The sequence below is a fragment of the Plecotus auritus genome (assembly GCF_963455305.1).
Source record: "Plecotus auritus genome assembly, chromosome: 6".
Lineage (NCBI taxonomy): Eukaryota > Metazoa > Chordata > Mammalia > Chiroptera > Vespertilionidae > Plecotus > Plecotus auritus.
In genome coordinates this window covers 90,468,152-90,488,681 of record NC_137773.1, presented here as the reverse complement: position 1 = coordinate 90,488,681, position 20,530 = coordinate 90,468,152, and the positions used below count along the sequence as shown (strand labels likewise).

General features: G+C 45.0%; 1 pseudogene across 1 annotated transcript; it reads left to right on the top strand.

Annotated features, from left to right (window-relative positions):
* The first annotated feature begins 9,768 nt into the window (after window positions 1–9,768).
* On the top strand, window positions 9,769–13,293 carry LOC308251739 (heterogeneous nuclear ribonucleoprotein K-like; annotated as a pseudogene). The gene is made up of 3 exons: window positions 9,769–9,942; window positions 9,997–10,382; window positions 12,787–13,293. The product of its transcript is annotated as a heterogeneous nuclear ribonucleoprotein K-like (transcript).
* Window positions 13,294–20,530: the final 7,237 nt, after the last annotated feature.

Genomic DNA, 20,530 nt, shown 5'->3' with positions numbered 1-20,530 from the left:
ATGATTACAAGATGGGGAAGTGGCCTCAGTTACCATTGTCTCAATTAGATAGGGAGTGGTTGGCTCTGACCTTTCAGAGCTTCAAGGTTGACCAGCCTCTTTCTATTAGTGAGACAATGATTGATTTCTGGCACCTGGCAACAAGCATTCTACTTTTGGTGAATTCCACTACTCTAGGCACCTCATACAAGTGTAATCACAGTGTGTGATCTTTTGAGACAGGCTGAATTCACTTAGCACAATGCCCTCAGGGATCATCCCTGTTGCAGCATGTCAGATTTGCTTTCTTTTCAAGCTGAATACTCGTCCTGATGTGTGTATCCAATTTTTTATGTATTCAACTGTTGATGAGTGGTTATTTACTTCTACCTTTTGGCTGTTGTGACTAATGCTAATATGAACATGAGTGAACATGTATCTGTTTAAGTCCCTGCTTTCTATTCTACTTCTAGTCTGAGAAGTAGAACTGTTCACCAGTTTGTAATTTTTAAGTCATTACTATCTTGTTTTTCATACCATGACAAAACACCATATCCCCAGGAGTAGCACACCGGGTTCCAAAGAGTGTTGATGGTGCCCCTCAAGCATAAGTCATTAATTTGATGAATTTGATTACCTGTTTCCCCCTCACTAAATGTTCCTTAAAAGGGGGGCAGCCTACAGACCTTGAACCACGGACAGGTGACCTTGGAGACCCAATAGAACAGTGGAAGCTGTTGCAAGACCATGGGAGGAGATATAGATCATTTCTGACTCTTCAAGTACAGGGGGCATGGCTCCAACAAGGGGACAGGACACCACCTCCTGGACCTGTGCACTTCAGGGAAGGGGGAAATCACTAGCATTTTGAGTCCCTTAGTGAGATGTGGTGCTGCACTGCATTCTGGGAGACAAGTGAGCTGAGAGTGACCCCACGGGTGCTGAGATGTCATTTGCCACAGGCCATGGAGATGAAATTGTGGAGCGTTATTCCACAGGAGTAGGCACCAGCTTTGCTGGGTGGGCTGCACACTGTGGGGGCAGATCTGAGGTGAGGAGGCCAGGTGTGGTCAGCACATGCACTTCTGAAAACACAGGGGAGTGTGCACAGGACTCAGGGAAGGCTCTTTAGGGACCGGTAGGCTCCTGGGGGACTCCTAGAGGCTAGGAAAAGGCAGGGCATCCCCTTTAACATTGCTGGAGGATTGGAAACTGTTGTGAAATGTGCTTCCTGGCACAGGGGGGTGTTCATGGGACAGTGGGGTTACTGTTTTAGAGGCGGGTTCTTCATGACATGGACTCTGGGTTCTGTCCCTGCTTCCCCTCAGAGTCACCTGGGGCTACATTTTGCCAACGTTGGTTATCTTCCCAAACACTTAGGAAGAAGGAAATATGAACATTAAACTAAAGGGACCACTTGTGCTTATTTTGACGTTAGATTTGGCTATTTCCACCTAACTGATCCCATAGCAGGAAATTGACAAAGTGGGACAGGTGTTGCATTTATTTGTTTATTTATTTATTTATTTATTTATTTATTTATTTATTTTAAAATATATTTTACTGACTTTTTTACAGAGAGGAAGGGAGAGGGATAGAGAGCTAGAAACATCGATGAGAGAGAAACATCGATCAGCTGCCTCCTGCACACCTCCCACTGGGGATGTGCCCGCAACCAAGGTACATGCCCTTGACCGGAATCGAACCTGGGACCTTTCAGTCCACAAGCGGACGCTCTATCCACTGAGCCAAACCGGCAGCCCTGGGCAAACTACAGCCCGTGGGCCGGATCCGGCCTGTTCAGCTGTTCTATCCGGCCCGTGGAGCCGAAAGAGCGGAGGGTTCTCTTGCTCTCCCCTCCGCTCCTTTACTTTGAATTTATATTAGTTCACACAAACACTCCATCCATGCTTTTGTTCCGACCCTCCGGTCCAGTTTAAGAACCTATTGTGGCCCTCGAGTCAAAAAGTTTGCCCACCCCTGGGTTAGGGCCAGGTGTTGCATTTAAACATGTTTCCCAGAGAGCAGGCAGAGTCGGCTTGAGATGGGAAATGTAAGGACTGGAAAAGGCCTCAAGACCTGCCCTGGGAAGACATGAGGCTGATGCCCAAGGATTAGGTTAGGACATTCCCAGGCTGACCTCTCTTGTGCAGACCAGTTAGATTCCCCATTTCAGATCATAGCATTTCCTGAATAGGACTTGAGAACACTGGCGTCACCTCAAAGGTGGGTGCCAGGAGCCCTATCCCTGTCTCAGCAGTTGTGTGAATGAGGGCAGAGGTTGCCTCAGAGGGTGTTTCCTAAAGTCAAATTCAGTATCAAGAACGTCCTGTTGTGGCCTGTGTTCTTCTCCAGACCTCTCAGTTCTTCATCAGAAGGATGCCAAGGTGGTGGAAGGAAGTGTTACACATGTAGAACAAGCTTACCATTTTTGTTGTTTCATATTGTTTTTAATATTCGCACATACTGTTTCAAGAGCAGTTATGAGTTTTCATGAATACAGTTACACCACCATCAAGACGGATAACACTCCATCAACCCAAAGGAACACAGTCCTCCAACTCTGGACAGAACTTTGGGATTGTTTATCCATTGTTTAAATCCATACTCTAGCAGATCCACAGTCTTTAAGTATTAAATAGGAGGAAAGATGATCAATGATGACACCCCCATTTACTGAGGCTCCTACCCTCCATAATGAAGATATATAATCCACCCCATTCCCAATTATCTCACCTGTCAGTGTTTGCACTTACTTTCAATTTTTTTCCTTTTCTTTTTGAAGTATATTTTTTTGTTTCTCGAGATGGACAATAAGACAGAAACATCAATGAGAATGAACATACATCAGGTGCCTCCTGCACACACCCTACTGGGGATTGAGCCCCCAAATCAAACCATGTCCTCCTGGTTCTTGGGCTGATGCTCAACTACAGAGCCACACTCACCTGGCAAAAACTTAATTTTATAAGACACTGAAGTGTTTTTTATTTAACCATTATCTCCTTTCCCACAAAAACATAAGCAGCAGCAATGCAAGAAATTTTTTCTTTCATGCCTGTATATCATGACTTGGACAGGTTTTGTAAATTGGGCATGTTTTCCATGTAAAAGGCCTGGCACATGCAGGAAGTTGACATTATCATCATGATCATACTTTCACCTTGGCCAGGCAACTCAGTTGACTAGAGCGTTGTCTCAATATGCCAAGCTTGTGGGTTCATTCACAGGTCACACACAAGAATCAACCAATGATTGCATAAATAACTGGAACAACAGATTGATGTTTCTCTTTCTCTCTCTCAAATCAACTTTTTTTAAAAGGTGGGGGACACAAATAAGTCAAATTCTGTCAGCAAGAACACCTTCTTGGAAGAGAGTTCCTAACTTTATTTTCTTGCTAGGTTTGTGTTCTTTGACAATATTCCTAAATTTATAAACCTCAGTTGACTCATAAAGGAGTTAACAAGTTACAGATCTTATTAAGAAGTACGTGCTTTTATATTAATATACTAGAGGCCCGGTGCACTAAATTTGTGCATGGGGGGGATCCCCTCAGCCCAGCCTGCACCCTCTCCAATCTGGGATCCCTCGGGGGATGTCCAGCTGCCAGTTTAGGCTCGATCTCCAGGAGTCAGACATCCCTCTCACAATCCGGGACCACTGGCTTCTTACTGCTCACCTGCCTGCTACCTAATTGCCCCTAACTGCCCCCCTGCCAGCCTGGTCACCAACAACTGCCCCCACCCGCCAGCCTGGTCCTCCTAACTGCCCCCCACCCCGCCAGCCTGGTCGCCACTTACTGCCCCCTAGCCAGCCTGGTCGCCCCACAGAGCCTGCTGCTTGGTTGTTTGGTCACACCTCACTAACTCTCCTGCCGCCTGGTCACCCCACACAGCTTGTTCAGTCGTCCATTCAGTTGCGATGGTCGCTTAGGCTTTTATATAGATATACTAGAGGCCCAGTGCATGAAATTCATGCACGGGGGGAGGGGTGTCCCTCAGCCCACCCTGCACCCTATCCAATCTGGGACCCCTTGAGGGATGTCCGACTGCCTGTTTAGGGATCAGGCCTAAACGAGAAGTCAGACATCCCTCTCACAATCCAGGACTGCTGGCTCCCAACTGCTCGCCTGCCTGCCTTCCTGATTGCCCCTAACCACTTCTGCCTGCCAGCCGGATCACCCCCTAACCACTCCCCTGCCAGCTTGATTGATGCCTAACTGCTCCTCTGCCAGCCTGTTTGCCCCTAACTGCCCTCCCCTGCAGGCCTGGTCGCCCCCAACTTCCCTCCTCTGCCAGCTTGGTCACCCCTAACTGCCCTCCCCTGTAGGCTTGATTGTCCCCAACTGCCCTCCCCTGCAGGCCTGGTCACCCCCAACTGCCCTCCCTTGCAGGCCTGGTCCCTCCCAACTGCCCTCCCTTGCTGGCCATCTTGTGGTGGCCATCTTGTGTCCACATGGGGGCAGCCATCTTTGACCACATGGGAGCAGCCATCTTGTGTGTTGGAGTGATGGTCAATGTGCATATTACTCTTTTTATTAGATAGGCTATAGATAGATATGTAATATATACTTAACTGAGCTATCAGTAGGACATCCCCTAGGGACTCCAGGACTGTGAGAGGGCACAGGCTGGGCTGAGGGACCCCTCCCACCAGTGCATGAATTTTCATTCACTGGGCCCCTAGTCCTATATAATAAAGAGGTGATATGCAAATTGACCACCATACCAACACACAAGATGACCGCCCCCATGTGGACACAAGACGGTTGCCACAAGATGGCCAGCAGGGGAGGGCAGTTAGGGGTGACCAGGCCAGCAGGGAGGGAGTTAGGGGCAATTGGGCCGGCAGGGGATCAGTTAGGCATTGATCGGGCTGGCAGGGGAGTGGTTAGGGGGTGATCAGGCTGGCAGGCAGAAGCGGTTAGGGGTAATTAGGCAGGCAGGCAGGCGAGCAGTTGGGAGCCAGCAGTCCTGGATTGTGAGAGGGATCCCAGTTTGGAGAGGGTGCAGGGGCTGGGCTGAGGGACACCCCCTCCCCCCGTGCACAAATTTTGTGCACTGGGCCTCTAGTATATAAATAAAATAATAACTATGTATGGTGTCAGGTGCGTACTAGACTTATAGTGGGCATCACCTAAAGTGTTACAGGAATGTATAGCCATTATGTTATACGCCTGATATTAATATGAGATAAATATGATATTAAATTTCAGCTACAATTTAATAAAAAGAAAGAAATTATAATGCTTTATTCCTAAAAATGATTACCATCATACCCTTTGCTAGTGGAAAGCCTGGGCTTGATGTTGATAAAAATGCCATTTCTGTGAAGTGCAATAAAGAGAAGTAAAATAAAATGAGGTGTGCCTGTACTTCTAATGGCCTGGAGGACTTTTGGATGATATGGCCCCATGGACTTTTCATTTTTGGTGATAGAAACAGAAGGAAAAGCTTCCAGTTCTTCACCATGTTTTTATGCACTGAAACCTTACGCAGATGTGACCCTCCGTCCAAGGCAGTGCTATAAATGGGAGGTAAAAGGAAGGAAATGAAAGATACTTTTTTTCTCATGAGCAATTGATGATTTTAAACTAACATATATATTTTATATTATATATATTTTTATTGATGATAGAGAAAGGGAGAGGGAGAGAGAGAAATATCAGTATACATACAGAGTGAGACAGAGAAACATCGATGTTAGGGAGAAACATTTATCAGCTGCCTCCTGTACACGCCCCAACCAGGGATCAAATCCACAACTTGGGTGGGTATGTACTGTGACTGGGAATTGAACCCATTGTATTTCGTGTATGGGAGGATGCTCCAACCACCTGAGCCACACCAGCCAGGGCTAAACTAATATTTTTTTTATTTGTATAGCATTTTTATTCTTTCCCAACACACCCTGTACCCTGCCATTAAAGAAAAATAAGATATAACGTGATCACTGTAAAAGTGTGTGAATGATTTCCATGTGCTTATGATGCATTTAACTTATGAGAAAGTAGGAAGAGAGTATGTTTCTGATGATCTTTTATAGAATAAATGTTTGGAAATGACAGAGTCATACGTAACCTTCCTAAACATGGAGTATAGATGTCCAGGGCTGTCTGTCTCACACATCCTGCTATACACACATGTTGGACGCTTTAGGACTCAGTGGCCTTTGAAGATGTGGCGGTGACTTTCACCCTGGAGGAATGGGCTTTACTGAATCCTTCACAGAAGGAACTCTACAGAGATGTGATGAGGCAAACATTTAGGAACCAGACCTAAGTAGGTAAGGATGATAACCAACCTTCAACTTGTCGATTAGAGGACAGGTGTTGCTAGCTTGTCAACATTGTTCTAATATGAATAATTTGGAAGGGAGGCCATTGTTAAATAAACTGGGCATTGTGACAACCACTCATGAACCTATAATCTGATGATTTTTTTTATACTTTTTACAACTTTGGATTCATTTTTGTTGGTCTGCATTTTAGGGGAAAAAATGGGGAAATCCTGACATTGAAGATCAGTGTAAAAACCAAGGGAGAAAACTCAGGTGAGTCACTCTCACAATGGAAAGCACAGGCTTACATGGGACTCTTGGGATGCTACAAAAATTTAAAAAGCAGCAACAGAACAACCCCTTCTTTAAATGTATTACTTCTCAAAACATTTTTACCAAATTACTTTTTATATAAAATATAGACATTCAGTGTTTACAAAATAGCTCACTTGCAAATAGTAGAAATAAACCTTATATGTACATGTTGCCATACTGATAAAAACAAGGTTAAAGTTATTTACAGAACATTCAATATGTTCAATTTCAAACAATTTAGAAACCACAAAAACTTATTTTTGGTATAAATCATAAAAGTGTAGTTTGACTATTTTACTAATAAATGCAAAATGGTTAATAAATCATTCATGTGCATCTTGATTTTTATAGATGCCATACGATGGACAAAATCTGTGGAAGGAGAGAGGGTAGTGAATGTGGAGAAAATTTCAGCCTTATACCAAATCTCAGTCTGAACAAGAAGACTCCTTTTGGAGTACAACCCTGGGAACCAGGTGTGTGTGGGAAAGTCTTCATGCAGCACTCATCTCGTAACTGGCACATCAGATGTCATAATAGACACAAGTCATATGGGTATCTGACCAATGAAGACAGGCCATATAAATGTAAGGTCTGTGGGAAAGTCTTCAGATATTCAACTTCACCTCAAATACATGAAAGAACTCACATTGGACAGAAACCCTAGCATTGTAAACAATGTGGAAAAGCCTATAGATACCATGAAACTCTTAAAACACATGAGCAAACTCACACCGGTGAGAAACCCTATGAATGTAAGCAATGTGGTAAAGCTTTTAGTTCTCATCTCTGTTTCCAAATTCATGAAAGAAATCATAGTGGAGAGAAACCCTATGAATGTCAATAATGTGGTAAAGCATTCAGTTCGCAGTCATCTTCGAAGACATGAGAGAAATCACACAGGAGAGAAACTCCCACCAAAAACTAAAATAAATGTAAGTCACATGAGAAAGCTTAATGAAAATTAAAGTATGTATAAAGTTCCTGAAAACTTTGGATATGAGAGTGTTGTTACTAAAGTTTATCAAGGCCATTTCTGAAAGTAGATTATCAAAAATATCTATTTCTACCAATTACTTTCAGAAAGGAAGATTGAGGTAAGATCAGTCTGAGTCATCCTTCAACAATAATACGTAAGTTTAATAGGCAGTGATGTTTGTAACACAGTTAAATTTTTCATTTTCATTTTGAAGCCTGTTGGATCCAGGGGTGAATTAAAGTATATTTATAATATGCAAATAGGTTTAACTTTTTGATAATGTTTTCTTTGTGTTATGGAGCCATTAAAAAATACAGTTTGGTGTTTGTTAGAATTTTCCTGCAGGTCTTGTGACAGTTCCAGAATATCTTAATTGTATATGTTTTGTTTTTCTCTCTAATAAAGCTCTTTTTTAGGGTAAGAGGTATAAGATACTTTTCCAATTTTCCATTACTATTAAACATCTGGAATAAATTTTCATGTATGGCAAGTTTATAAAAATGGTGCTAAAAATATAGTTTTATGTAAATTTTTATATTTGGGCCTTCCTATTTAGTCTTTTCTTTCAACTGTATTTGGTGAGTAGACTTTGACTTAAGAAGAGAGACCTGTCATAGAATAAAACTAGAGTTGGAGCTCTCCCACTTTATGGGTCACGTTAGGAACTAGGTTTCCCAGCACTCACCCCCTTTATGGTTCCATATATATATATATATATATATATATATATATATATATATATATATATATTTTTAAAGACCCATTGGTTTGCATTTTTCTGTAAGCCCTCATGTATCCACCAGGAAACTGATTCACACTTTTCTGCATGGGAATATTCTCTGATTCCCCTCTTCTCTAGATTGTAACTCTAAAAGGTCTAATATGTGTAAGAAACAGATTAGTGTGTTAGTATGTATTCCTGATTCTCTATGACATCTGCATTGCTGCATTCTAAATGAATGATATGGTTGTTTTCTTCTTACCTGCATTATATACTGGCCTCCTTGATGTGGTCCTTTCATGTGAGAATTAGCACCTTCCTCATGTCAGAAAAACTGAGAGTTCCCTGCAACTTGTAGCTGGATGTAATCCCTCAGCATGTTTGCAGTGATGTCTGATTGTATGATTAAATGTATGTACATTTGTCTATCAAAGGATCGCTTCTACCATTTTATAAAAATATTTTATTAACTTTTACTAAGCCATCTAATACTAATTTTTTTCACATACTGAGAATTGTGGATTTTCAGATAAACATTGTTTTCTATATTTCATCATACATTATGAATCAATATTATGTACATACAAGTTTAGATCTTTTTCCTGCAGCCAATTTATATATTTTTATTTTTTTATAGTTACTTTTTTGGGGTCATGAAACTCATTTATTTATTTTTAATACCAGAAACCCCAATCATGGTTTTTTTCAGTGTCCTGCTGCTGGTGACCTGCAGGATGGCTCCTGTAGTCCCAATAGAGAGGTATAATGAATTCTAATAAGAATGACCACAGCCCTGGCCGGGTAGCTCAGTTGGTTAGAGCATTGTCCTGATATACCAGGTTTGTGGGTGTGATTCTTAGAGCACATACAAGATTCGACCAATGAGTGCATAAATAAGTGGAACAACAAATGTTTTCTCTCCCTCTCTCTAAAAGCTATATATAAAAGCTTAAGTCACCATTACGACCGAACGACCAGAATGACCGGTCGGCCAGTCGCTAAGATGTGCACTGACCACCAAGGGGCAGACGCTCAATGCAGAAGCTGCCTCCTGGTGGTCAGTGCGCTCCCACAGCCAACCTCCTGTGGCCGGCCAATCTCCTACAGTCCAGGCCGGCAACCTCCTGCGGTCCTCCCGCTGCCCGCCCCCCCAGGTCCAGATAGCCGGCCAGGCCCTGGGAACCCACTCCTGCACGAATTCGTGTACCAGGCCTCTAGTAAAAAAAATAATAAAAACATATGACCACAGCCAAAACCGGTTTGGCTCAGTGGATAGAGCGTCAGCCTGCGGACTGAAAGGTCCCAGGTTCGATTCCGGTCAAGGGCACGTACTTTGGTTGCGGGCACATCCCCAGTAGGAGGTGTGCAGGAGGCAGCTGATCGATGTTTCTCTCTCATCGATGTTTCTAACTCTCTATCCCTCTCCTTTCCTCTCTGTAAAATATCAATAAAATATATTAAAAAAAAAAAAAACAAATGACCACAAAACTTAATGTATTATGAGTATAACAATAATGGGAAAGTGATTGGAAAAGGAGGCAAGAATACCACAGCTCTCTAAACAGACTACAATGCCAGTGTTTCAGTCCCAGAAAGCAGTGACCCCAAACACAAACTAAGGATCAGTGCTGATACTAAAACAACTGGAGAAATTCTAAAGAAAATCATCCTGGCCTTGGAAGAGGGCCTGCAGTTGCTATGACCCACTGCAAACAGATAGCTCCCACTGGAATCTGATGCTGTGGAATTCTTAAACTACCAGCACTATCAAGGAAGCAACTCTGACTGTGACTTGAGACTGTTGATTCATCAGAGTCTGACAAGAGGAATTATTAGGGTCAAAGGGGCTAAAATCAAAGAACTTTAGGAGAACACTCAGACAACAATAAAGCTTTTTCAGGAATGCTGAAATAATTCCATTAACAGTCATTGAAGGAAAAACTGATAATCCTTGATCTTGTATCAGAATCTCCCATCAAAAGACATGCACCAATGCACAGCCTTATGATGCCAATTTTTATAATGAAACCTATGATTATGGTGGCTTTACAAGGATGTTTGATGATCGCTCTGGACATCCTGTGGGATTTCCATGCAGAAAGAGGGGTTTTTGTTGTTGTTGTTTTAACTCCATCTTCTTTTATTTATTTTCTAGAGGCCTGGTGCACAAAATTCGTGCACAGAGGGGTGTGTGTCCCTCAGCCCAGCCTGCACCCTCTCCAATCTGGGACCCCTCTCACAATCCAGGACTGCTGGCTCCCAACTGCTCACCTGCCTGCCTTCCTGATTGCCCCTAACTGCTTCTGCCTGCCAGCCTGATCACCCCCTAACCACTCCCCTGACAGCCTGATTGATGCCTAACTGCTCCCCTGCCAGCTCGTTTGTCCCTAACTGCCCTCCCCTGCAGGCCTGGTCACCACTAACTGCCCTCCCCTGCAGGCCTGGTCACCCCTAACTGCCCTCCCCTGAAGGCCTGGTCCCTCCAACTGCTCTCCTCTGCAAGGCCTGGGTCCCCCCAACTGCCCTTCCCTGCAGGCCTGGTCGGTCCCAACTTCCCTCCTCTGCTGGCCTGGTCACCCCTAACTGCCCTCCCCTGCAGGCTTGATTGCCCCCAACTGCCCTCCCTTGCAGGCCTGGTCCCTCCCAACTGCCCTCCCCTGCTGGCCATCTTGTGGTGGCCATCTTGTGTCCACATGGGGGCAGCCATCTTTGACCACATGGGGGCAGCCATCTTGTGTGTTGGAGCGATGGTCAATTTGCATATTACTCTTTTATTAGATAGGTGAGGCCAGCTGGTTTGCCCTTAAGAATGTCCCAGAGCAGGGTGGGGGTTCCCTTGGGGCACGGGGTGGCCTGGGTGAGGGGCCTGTGGTGGTTTACAGGCCAGCCATGCCCCCCGGCGACCCAAGTGGAGGCCCTGGTATCTGGGATTTATTTATCTTCTATAATTGAAACTTTGTAGCCTTGAGCAGAGCCAAGCCTCCTGCTTGCTCCGAGGCTGCAGCCATTTTTGTTGGGATTTATTTATCTTCTATAATTGAAACTTTGTAGCCTTGAGTGGAGGCCTAGGATGGCCAGGGTGTGCTGAAAGCTTGGCCTCCTCCATTACCAGGGAAACCCAAGCCTCGTGCTCACTCTGTGGCCACCATATTGGTTGGGTTAATTTGCATACTCGCTCCTGATTGGCTGGTCAGCGTGGCTTGTGGGTGTAGTGGAGTGATGGTTATTTTGCATATTACTCTTTTATTAGATAGGACTAATGAACCAGTGCATGAAAATTCGTGCACTCAGGGGGTTCCTCAGCCCGGCCTGAACCCTTTTGCAGTCTGGGATCCCTTGGGGTATGTCCGCCTGTCGGCTTAGGCCTGCTCCCCAGGGGATGGGGGCCTAAGCTGGCAGTCAGGATTCCTTGGGGGATGTCCAACTGCGGGCCTAAGCTGCAGTTGGAAATCTTTAGCACTGCCATGGAGGCGGGAGAGGCTCCCACTGCCGCTGCGCTCACAGCAGTCAGCCCAGCTTGTGGCTGAGCGGAGCTCACCTGTGGGAGCACACTGACCACAGGGGGCAGCTCCTGAGTTGAGCGTCTGTCCCCTGGTGGTCAGTGAGCATCATAGCAACTGGCTGTTCCTGGTTGTTCTGTCTTTGGGGTCAATTTGCATATTACCCTTTTATTATATAGGATTTTTAAAATAATTCTTTATTGTTGAAAGTATCACATATGTCCCCTTTTCTCCCCCACTGGCCCCCTGCAGCCTGCCCCCCACCCCAGGCCCTCACCACCCCATTGTCTGTGTCCATGGATCATGCACATATGCATACAAGGTCCTTGGTTGATTACCTCTCACCCATCCACCCTCCCCCACCTTATCTCTGATATTCCAAGTCTCTGGATCCACTCCATCAGTTTGTTAACTTAGATTCCACATATGAGTGAGATCATGTGATACTTGTCTATCACTGACTGACTTATTTCACTTAGCAAGATACTCTCCAGGCCCCTCCGTGCTGTCTCAAAGATAAGATATTCTCCTTTTTTACTGCTGCATATTATTCTATGGTATAAATGTACCACAGCTTTCTTATCCACTCCTCTACTGATGGGCACTTGGACTGTTTCCAGATCTTAGCTATTGTAAATTGTGCTGCTATGAACATAGGGGTGCATACATTTTTTCTGATTCATGTTATGGGTTTCTTAGGATATATTCCTAGAAGTGGGATTACTGGGTCGAATGGCAGGTCCATATTTAATTTTTTGAGGAAATTCCATACTGTTTTCCATAATGGTTGCACCAGTCTGCATTCCCACCAGCAATGTACTAGGGTTCCCTTTTCTCCACATCCTTGCCAACACTTATCATTCGTGGATTTGTTGATGATACCCATTATGACAGGTGTAGCCAAATGACCTCATTGTCACTTTAATTTGCATCTCTGATGATCAGTGACTTTGAGCATTTTTTTCCTGTCTCTTGGCCATCTATATGTCAACTTTGGAGAAGTAAAAGAGGTGGTTTTGACAGAATGCCTCCCGGTTCAGGTGGGCATCCAATGCCTCCATCGAGAAGAGATTATGATATGAGCCCTCGTGACAACTTCCTCCCCCTCCTCCTGGCCAAGGTGGTGGGCCTGGTAGCAGAGCATGGAAACTTCCTCTTCCTCAGTCACCGCCTAGAGGAGGAGATCTAATGGCCTCTGACAGAAGAGGGAGACCTGGACACTGTGATGGCATGGTTGGTTTCGGTGCCAATGAAACTTGGGACTCTGCAGTAGATACATGGAGCCCTTCAGAATGGCAGATGGCAGGAACCACAGGGTGGCTCTGGATATAATTAGTCCTATGCAGGGGGTCATGGCTCCTTTGGTGATCTTGGTGGGCCTATTATTACTACACAACCACTATTCCCAAAGATTTGGGTGGATCCTTGGGAAAGGTGGTCAGAGGGTTAAACAAATTCATCATGAGTCAGAAGCTTTGACCAAAATCGATGAACCTTGGCCCTGGCAGGTAGTGTAGTTGGTTAGAGCACCATCCCCATACACCAAGGTTGTGGGTTCAAACCCTGGTCAGGGCACACACAAGAATCAACCAATGAATGCATAAATAAGTGGAACAACAAATCAATGTTTATCTCTATAAATCAATAAAATTCTTCAAAATTAATGAGCCTTTAGAAGGGTTTGAAGGTTAGATTATTCCCATTACAGAAACACAAGATACAGAATGCACAGTGTTTGCTGAAAAAAAAAAAAACATGCAAAGCAGTGTTCTGGAAAATTTTTCTAAGACTAGTGAAAAACTGAAGGAGTCTGGCTTTTTTAAAAATCTGCTTCTTTTAAAAATGCCAACAATCCTCTGCTTCATAGGTGTTCTGCATTTGAGGTCTAGTGAAATCTTTGCTGTTCATCAGATGTCATGTTTTATTTCCTTACAAACAGGGTGAGGGGCATGCGAAAACTAACGCTGAAATATTAAAACAGCAGCAGAATGAGTGAATTTTAATTTTTGTCCATTGTTTGTGGTTAAAAAGGAAACCCCCAACCCCAACCCTGTAGTTGTTGTGAACACTTTTCTTTGTGGTCACTATATCATTTGGGGGTGGGGGTACAGGGAGTAAAAGTAGCTGTCGTCAATATGTCCCTGGCATCTATTCCAGAGCCCTATGCAGAATGTAATGCTCTTTGGAAAGAAAAATTTTATGATTTAAAAAATAAATTTAGCGATCCTAGAGGAAAACAACAGGGGACTTCTTACAGGTATAGAGAAGGTGTTTGAAGAAATAATGGTAGAAAACTTCCCTAATTTGGTAAAGGAAAAAGTCACATAAGTTCAGGAGGCACAGAGAACCCAAAACAAGAAGAACCCAAACAGACACATCATAATTAAAATGCCAAAAATTAAAGACAAAGAAAGAATCTTAAAGGCAGCAAGAGAAAAGCAAACTGTTACCTATAAAGGAGTTCCCATAAGGCTGACACCTGATTTCTCATCAGAAACTCTACAGGCCAGAAGGGAATGGCATGAAGTACTCAAGGTAATGGAAAGCCAGGATCTGAGACCAAGATTACTATATCCAACAAGGCTATCATTCAAAATAGATGGTCAAATAAAGAGCTTCCTAGACCAAAACAAAACAAAACAAACAAACAAAAAAAAGGGGGGGGGGTGGAGGCTAAAGCTAAAGGTGTGCATCAACACCAAGCCAGCATTATAAGAAATGCTAAAGGGATTGCTGTAAGGGATTGCTGAGAAGAAAAACCTAGGCAAACAGAATTAAATGGCTATAAATAAGTGCCTCTCAATAATAACTCTAAATGTAAATGGATTAAATGCTCCAATCAAAAGGTGTAGGGTAGCTGAATGGATACAGAAACATTGACCCAACTATATGCTGTCTACAAGAGATCCACCTCAAAACAAGACACACACAGGATGAGAGTGAAGGGCTGGAAAAAAGTTTCCATGCAAATGGAAAGGAAAAAAAAAGCTTGGGTAGCAATACTCATAGCTGACAAAATAGACTTTAAAATGAAGGCCATCACAAGGGACAACAAAGGTCACTATATAATCCTAAAGGGATTGATCCAACAAGAGGATATAACCCTGGTAAACATTTATGCACCCAATATAGCTGCACCTAAATATATAAAAGAACCGTGTAGAGGACTTTAACGGAGAGATTGACAAAAACACAGCCATAATAGGGGACTTTAATACCCCTCTGACCTCCCTGTACAGATCTCCATACAAAATCTTAACAAGGGAACAGAGACTCTAAAGAACACACTGGATCGGATGGATTTGGTAGACATTTAAGGAACATTTCAGCCCAATGCAGCAGAATATACATTCTTCTTAAGTGCACATGGATCATTTACAAAAGTAAATGATGCAAACCAGCCAGGGCTCTCTCTAAATAAATACTTTTTAAAAATATTTTTATTGATTTCAGAGAGGAAGGGAGAGAGAAAGAGATAGAAACATCTGTGATAAGAGAGAATCATGGATCGGCTGCCTCCCACACACTCCCTACTGGGGATTGAGCACGCAACCCGGGTATGTACCATTGACCAGAATTGAACCTGGGACCCTTCAGTCTTCAGGCGGTGCTCTATCCATGAGCCAAACTGGTTAGGGCAATAAATATTTTTTTAAAAGAAAAAAACAAAAACAAAAATGATCATACTCTCTCAGCAGGAATGGCTTTACAAGAGAGATGCTAACTTTTTTTCTTTGTAGGTTTGTGTTCTTTGACAATACTCCTAAACTGATAAACCTCGGGTAACACATAAAGGAGATAACAAGTGTCATATATCTTGTTAAGGAGTACGTGATTTTATATACATTTCACTGAGGTACTTTTTGGAAATGCGTCTAATACAATACAGGAAATATTTCAGTATTTAGGTAATAAGAAAGGCAAAAGCTGTTTCAGACACCTGGTTACTAGCCTTGCACTCCCTGCCAGCCCTAGGTAAACATGGTTGAAAAGAAAAGGTCACACACGTCCACCATCACACAAAGCCATGCCATGATCACAATGAATCAAGACAAAAGCAAAGGCATTCATGTCTGTATATCTGATGAAAGAGCACAGGTTTCCAAAGAATAAAAATAACAAAAACTCCCCTTTTCTCACTAGTATGATTTGTGCTTCTTACAATTTAGGTTCAGCAAACCATATATTCTGTGCTCTACATAAAAATGGTAATCATTACCCAAGGTAGAATTAAGTTCATTTCCTCACAGAATGCAGTGCAGGAAAATGTCTTGTTTTCCTAAATGGCAATCAAATTGTCTATCACAAAGGAAATGAAAGAAATCCTTTTAAGTGTGCTGTTACTGTTACATCCCAGTCATTTATGGTTTGTGGTCATTCTTTTTTTAAAAATTCTCACAGAGGGTAAGTTTATTGATTTTATTTTTCACTAGAGGCCTGGTGTGTGAAAATTTGTGCACTCAGGGGGGACCCTCAGCCCAGCCTGCATCCTCTCGCAGTCCAGGACCCCTCAGTGGATGTCCACCTGCCGGCTTAGGCCAGCTCCCTGGGGGACCGGGCCTAAGCTGGCAGTCAGACATCCCTCTGGCAGCCTGGGAGCCCAGGAAGTGAGCTTAAGATGTCAGTCAGGTATCCTTAGGGCTGCCGAGGTGGGAGGCTCCAGCCTGGCTTGTGGCTGAGCAGAGCTCTCCCCATGGGAGTGCACTGAACACCAGGGGCAGCTCCTGCATTGAGCATCTGCCTCCTAATGGTGAGTGCACATCATAGCAACCAGTCGTTCCTTTTTCCTCAGTTAGGGGCAATTTGCATATTACCTTGTATTATAGTAGAGGCCCAGTGCACAAAATTCGTGCACTGGAGGGGGATCCCTCAGCCCAGCCTGCACCCTCTTGCAGTTCAGGACCCCTCAGGGGATGTCTGCATGCCCACGGGGAATGGGCCTAAGCCAATAGTTGGAAATTCGTCTCGCAGTCCAGGACCCCTTGCTCCTTACCACGCACCTGCTCGCTGCTCCTTACCACTTGGCTGGCTGCTCCTTAATGCTGCCATGGAGGCAGGAGAGGCTCCTACCACCGCCACTTTGCTTGCCAGCCATGAGCCCTATCTTTCTGTGTAGTTGTCTGTGGGCCAACTGAACTCTTCCTTGTCATTTAGGGCAAGCAGCATGTGAGGGCAGAGTGGGCTGTCGTGGAATGCAGAGGGCTGCCTGGAGCTGAGAGGAGTGGCTGTGCCCATGGGGTGAGAGGTGGACACAAAGGATGCTATCTCACCCAATTGTGGGGTGGGCTGGCCGGCCACCTCCCCATTCTCCATCTGTGACACCTATCACCCTTGCCAGGCCTCCCACAAAGTGAGTTCAGCTCAATCCCTGAATGTAAAAAGGCATGGGGCGGGGAGGTTACTCCAGTAACCCCTGATTCCCAGTGACAGGACCTGGTCAACAGGACCTGATCTCAGGATGGTGGCCACAGCTGCAGAACACAGATCTGTTTCAAGAAAAGTTGGGAATGCAGACTTTCGTATGAGCCCCTATTCCAAAAGGTGGCAGTTTATTCACATTGTGGCAAAGACACCTTCAAGAGTAACATAAGTGGGTAAAGTCAGGGCCAAACCAGGCCATTTCTTCATCCAATCTCTCTGAAGCGCATGGAAAGATCCAAGTTTCAGCTCTTCGCTGGACACTTCCGGGTTTTTTTTTTTAAGCCTAAAGGACAGTAGTCTGTCTCCATTCTTGTTCTTTGGGATTTTTTCATCATTGGATAAAAGGATACGTACATTGGGGCAATCCTCTCGAGATACAATATTCCAGTTGCACCCATGTGACGATGACAGCACCCCTCAGAGGGAGGGAGCAGACAGATGGGGAGCAGGGAATTCTGAAAACCAAAGTGATGACAGAGATGCTAAGCCTTTCCTTCATGTGTCTGACACCCCTCTTCCAGCGGTGTGAAGGCCGGGTGTCTGCTGGACCTTTAGCACTTCATGTCCTGCCCTGTGTGTCCCGCCCCAGCCCCAGAATGCAGGGGGTATCCGTGCGTGCCCCTCCCTGGGCTGGGAGGGTCCCCACTGTGCTTCCACCTCCTGGGAAACTTTGCTTTTCCAGCTCTGTCCACGCGGGAGAGCCATAGGGGCACCGGATCCCATTGCTTCCTTCAAAAGTGCCCTGAAAAGCACGCATACAGCTATGCCGGGAAGGGGTCGCTCAAGTTCAGCGTAAGTATGTGATTTGCTGAAGGCACAATGAACTGTTTTCTCTTACCCCGTTTGTGGGAGTGTAATTTGATTGAAAACCAATGGAACAAACAAAGAGAAGCACTTTCTAGAAAGTCAATTTGGAAATGTGGGTCAAAATTCAAGTGAATTAGCTTTGGGCCAGGAGTTCCATGTCTGTGAATGTGTCCTAAGTAAACAGTCAAATAAGCAGTTATGTTTACAGTAGTTGTTGATGCCAGGGGAAACCGGAAACAGCCTGCCCACAATAAAGGGTTAGTGAAGTAAACCATAGTAATGTCAAACAGTCAGGGATAACACTGTAGCCATTAAAAATTATGTCTGTACATCCAATTTGTTGACATGAGAAGGCCATAGCCAAATATTAAGTGGAGGGCAGGGGAAGCTCAGAAGACTGCATGTATATTTATATGTATGTATATGTTATATGTACAGGGAGCTCTTGGCTCCGGGTTTGAAGGCCAGCCACGCCCCCAATTGTGGGAGACCCAGAGTTACTGGCCGGGGCCCAGAACTCCCTTCTGCTGCCATGCCCCAGCCAGGGTCCAGGGCCCAGTCATTTGGTTGTCCATCACTGCCCCCACTGCCAGCCTGGTTGCCCCACACATCCTCAGGTTCAGTCTTTTAGGTCATCATGGCCCCTGGCTTTTTATATATTAGGACTAGTGGCCCGGTGCATGAAATTCATGCACATTAAAAGGGGATTAATTAGAGGAAATAATTTAATATTGCTATTTGCCCTTTTTCTATAATAGAAGTGCCAGAGATGAAAGAAAATTAGTAAAATGTATATGAAAACCTTCCTCCTGTCAGTCTGGGGCACACCACAGGATCCAGAATCAAGTCCCCGCCCACCCACATGCACCTCAAAATCATGTGAGACCCAGACCCAGCCGACCTCCTCATTGGGTTGGATCCAGACCCAGCTAGTCCCACCCTTGTCAAGCCCCGGCAGGCAGGGGGTGTAGCCTCAGGTCCCCTGGCCCGGCGCCAGGGTCGGGGGTGTGGCCTGAGGTCCCCCAACCCAGACTGGGGCAAGGGGCATGCTTTGAGGTCCCCCGTCAAACCCCGATAGGTGGGGGGCATGGCCTGAGGTCCCCCATCAAGTCCTACCGGGGTGGGGGGGAGTTGCATCCTCAGGTCCACTGGCCCAGCACTGGGAGGGGGGCACAGCCTCAGGTCCCCCATCAAGCCCCACTGGCAGGAGGGCACAGCCTCAGGTCCCCTGTGAAGCCCTGCTGGGCCGGGGGCGTGGCCTGAGTTCCCCCGACCCAGCACTGGGGGTGCACCATGAGATCCGCCATCAAGCCCCGCTGGGTGGGGGGCACGGCATGAAGTCCCCTGTCAAGCCCAGCCAGGCAGGGGAGGCACAGCCTGAGGTCCCCTGGCCCGGTGCTGGGGTGGGGGGACATGGTCTGAAATTCCCCCATCAAGCCCCGCTGGGTAGGGGGTGTGGTCGGAGGTCCCCCGGCCTGGTGCTGGGGTGGGGGGCACAGCCTGAGGTCCCCTGTCAAGCCCTGCTGGGTTGGGGGGATGGCCTGAGGTCCCCTGTCAAGCCCTGCCATGTGGGGGGATGCAGCCTGAGGTCCTCTGTCAAGCCCCATGGGGGCGGTGGAGGGCGTAGCCTCAGGTCCCTGCTTATTGTTCGTTAAGGCTCCTTATGGTAACTTGTTCTCAGCTGTGGGTGCAGCCATCTTTGTGATGGAGTGATGGTCAATTTGCATATTCCCTCTTTATTATATAGTATAGGATACAGTAGAACCAAGGTTCTCAAACAAAATTTGTTCAGGAAGGCTGTTCAAGAATTGATTTGTGGAAAAACCGAATCATTCCCCCCCCCCCCCAACCACCACTTTAGAAGTCATGTAAATTGAATCTGTTCCAGACACCAAAATAATTCCGTTAAAACTTTTCTTATATACTGCACATGTCTAATGTACTGTTTAATCTATAAATAAACACTTCTTTCCTTCAATTTATTGAACCACCCCCTACTACCTGTAAAGGAACCACTTTTATCATTCAGGTGGGGGTGTCTTTCAGGTCACTATCTTTACTTGTTCCATTGCCTCCAAAATGGCTGTCACTGGCTAACTGCCTCTCCTTTATCCAAATGAACAAATTTTATACCTCTTCAGTGGCCTGTGATCCTAGTTTCACTCACACCTTTACCAACATTAGCACTCCTGTGCTAATCATTGATTTCACTCCCAACAAAAGCATTCTCTCCTTTGTTGCCTGAAAGCAGCTTTTAGGCATGCTGAGGTGTCAGCTTGAAAAGATCATCAGTTACAAAACTGAGGTTTGGTTCCACCATGGACACATATTTTCTGTGTACAACTTGGTCAAGAACAGAACTTTTTGAGATGAGAGATATTTGAGAAATGAAGTTTGACTGTACATATTTTAAATTTCATTTTTATTGTTGAAAATATTATTGATGTCCCACCGCTGTTTATTGATTTTTTTTCTGAGAGAAAAAACATCTATATGAGAGAGAAACATTGATCGGTCGTCTTTCCT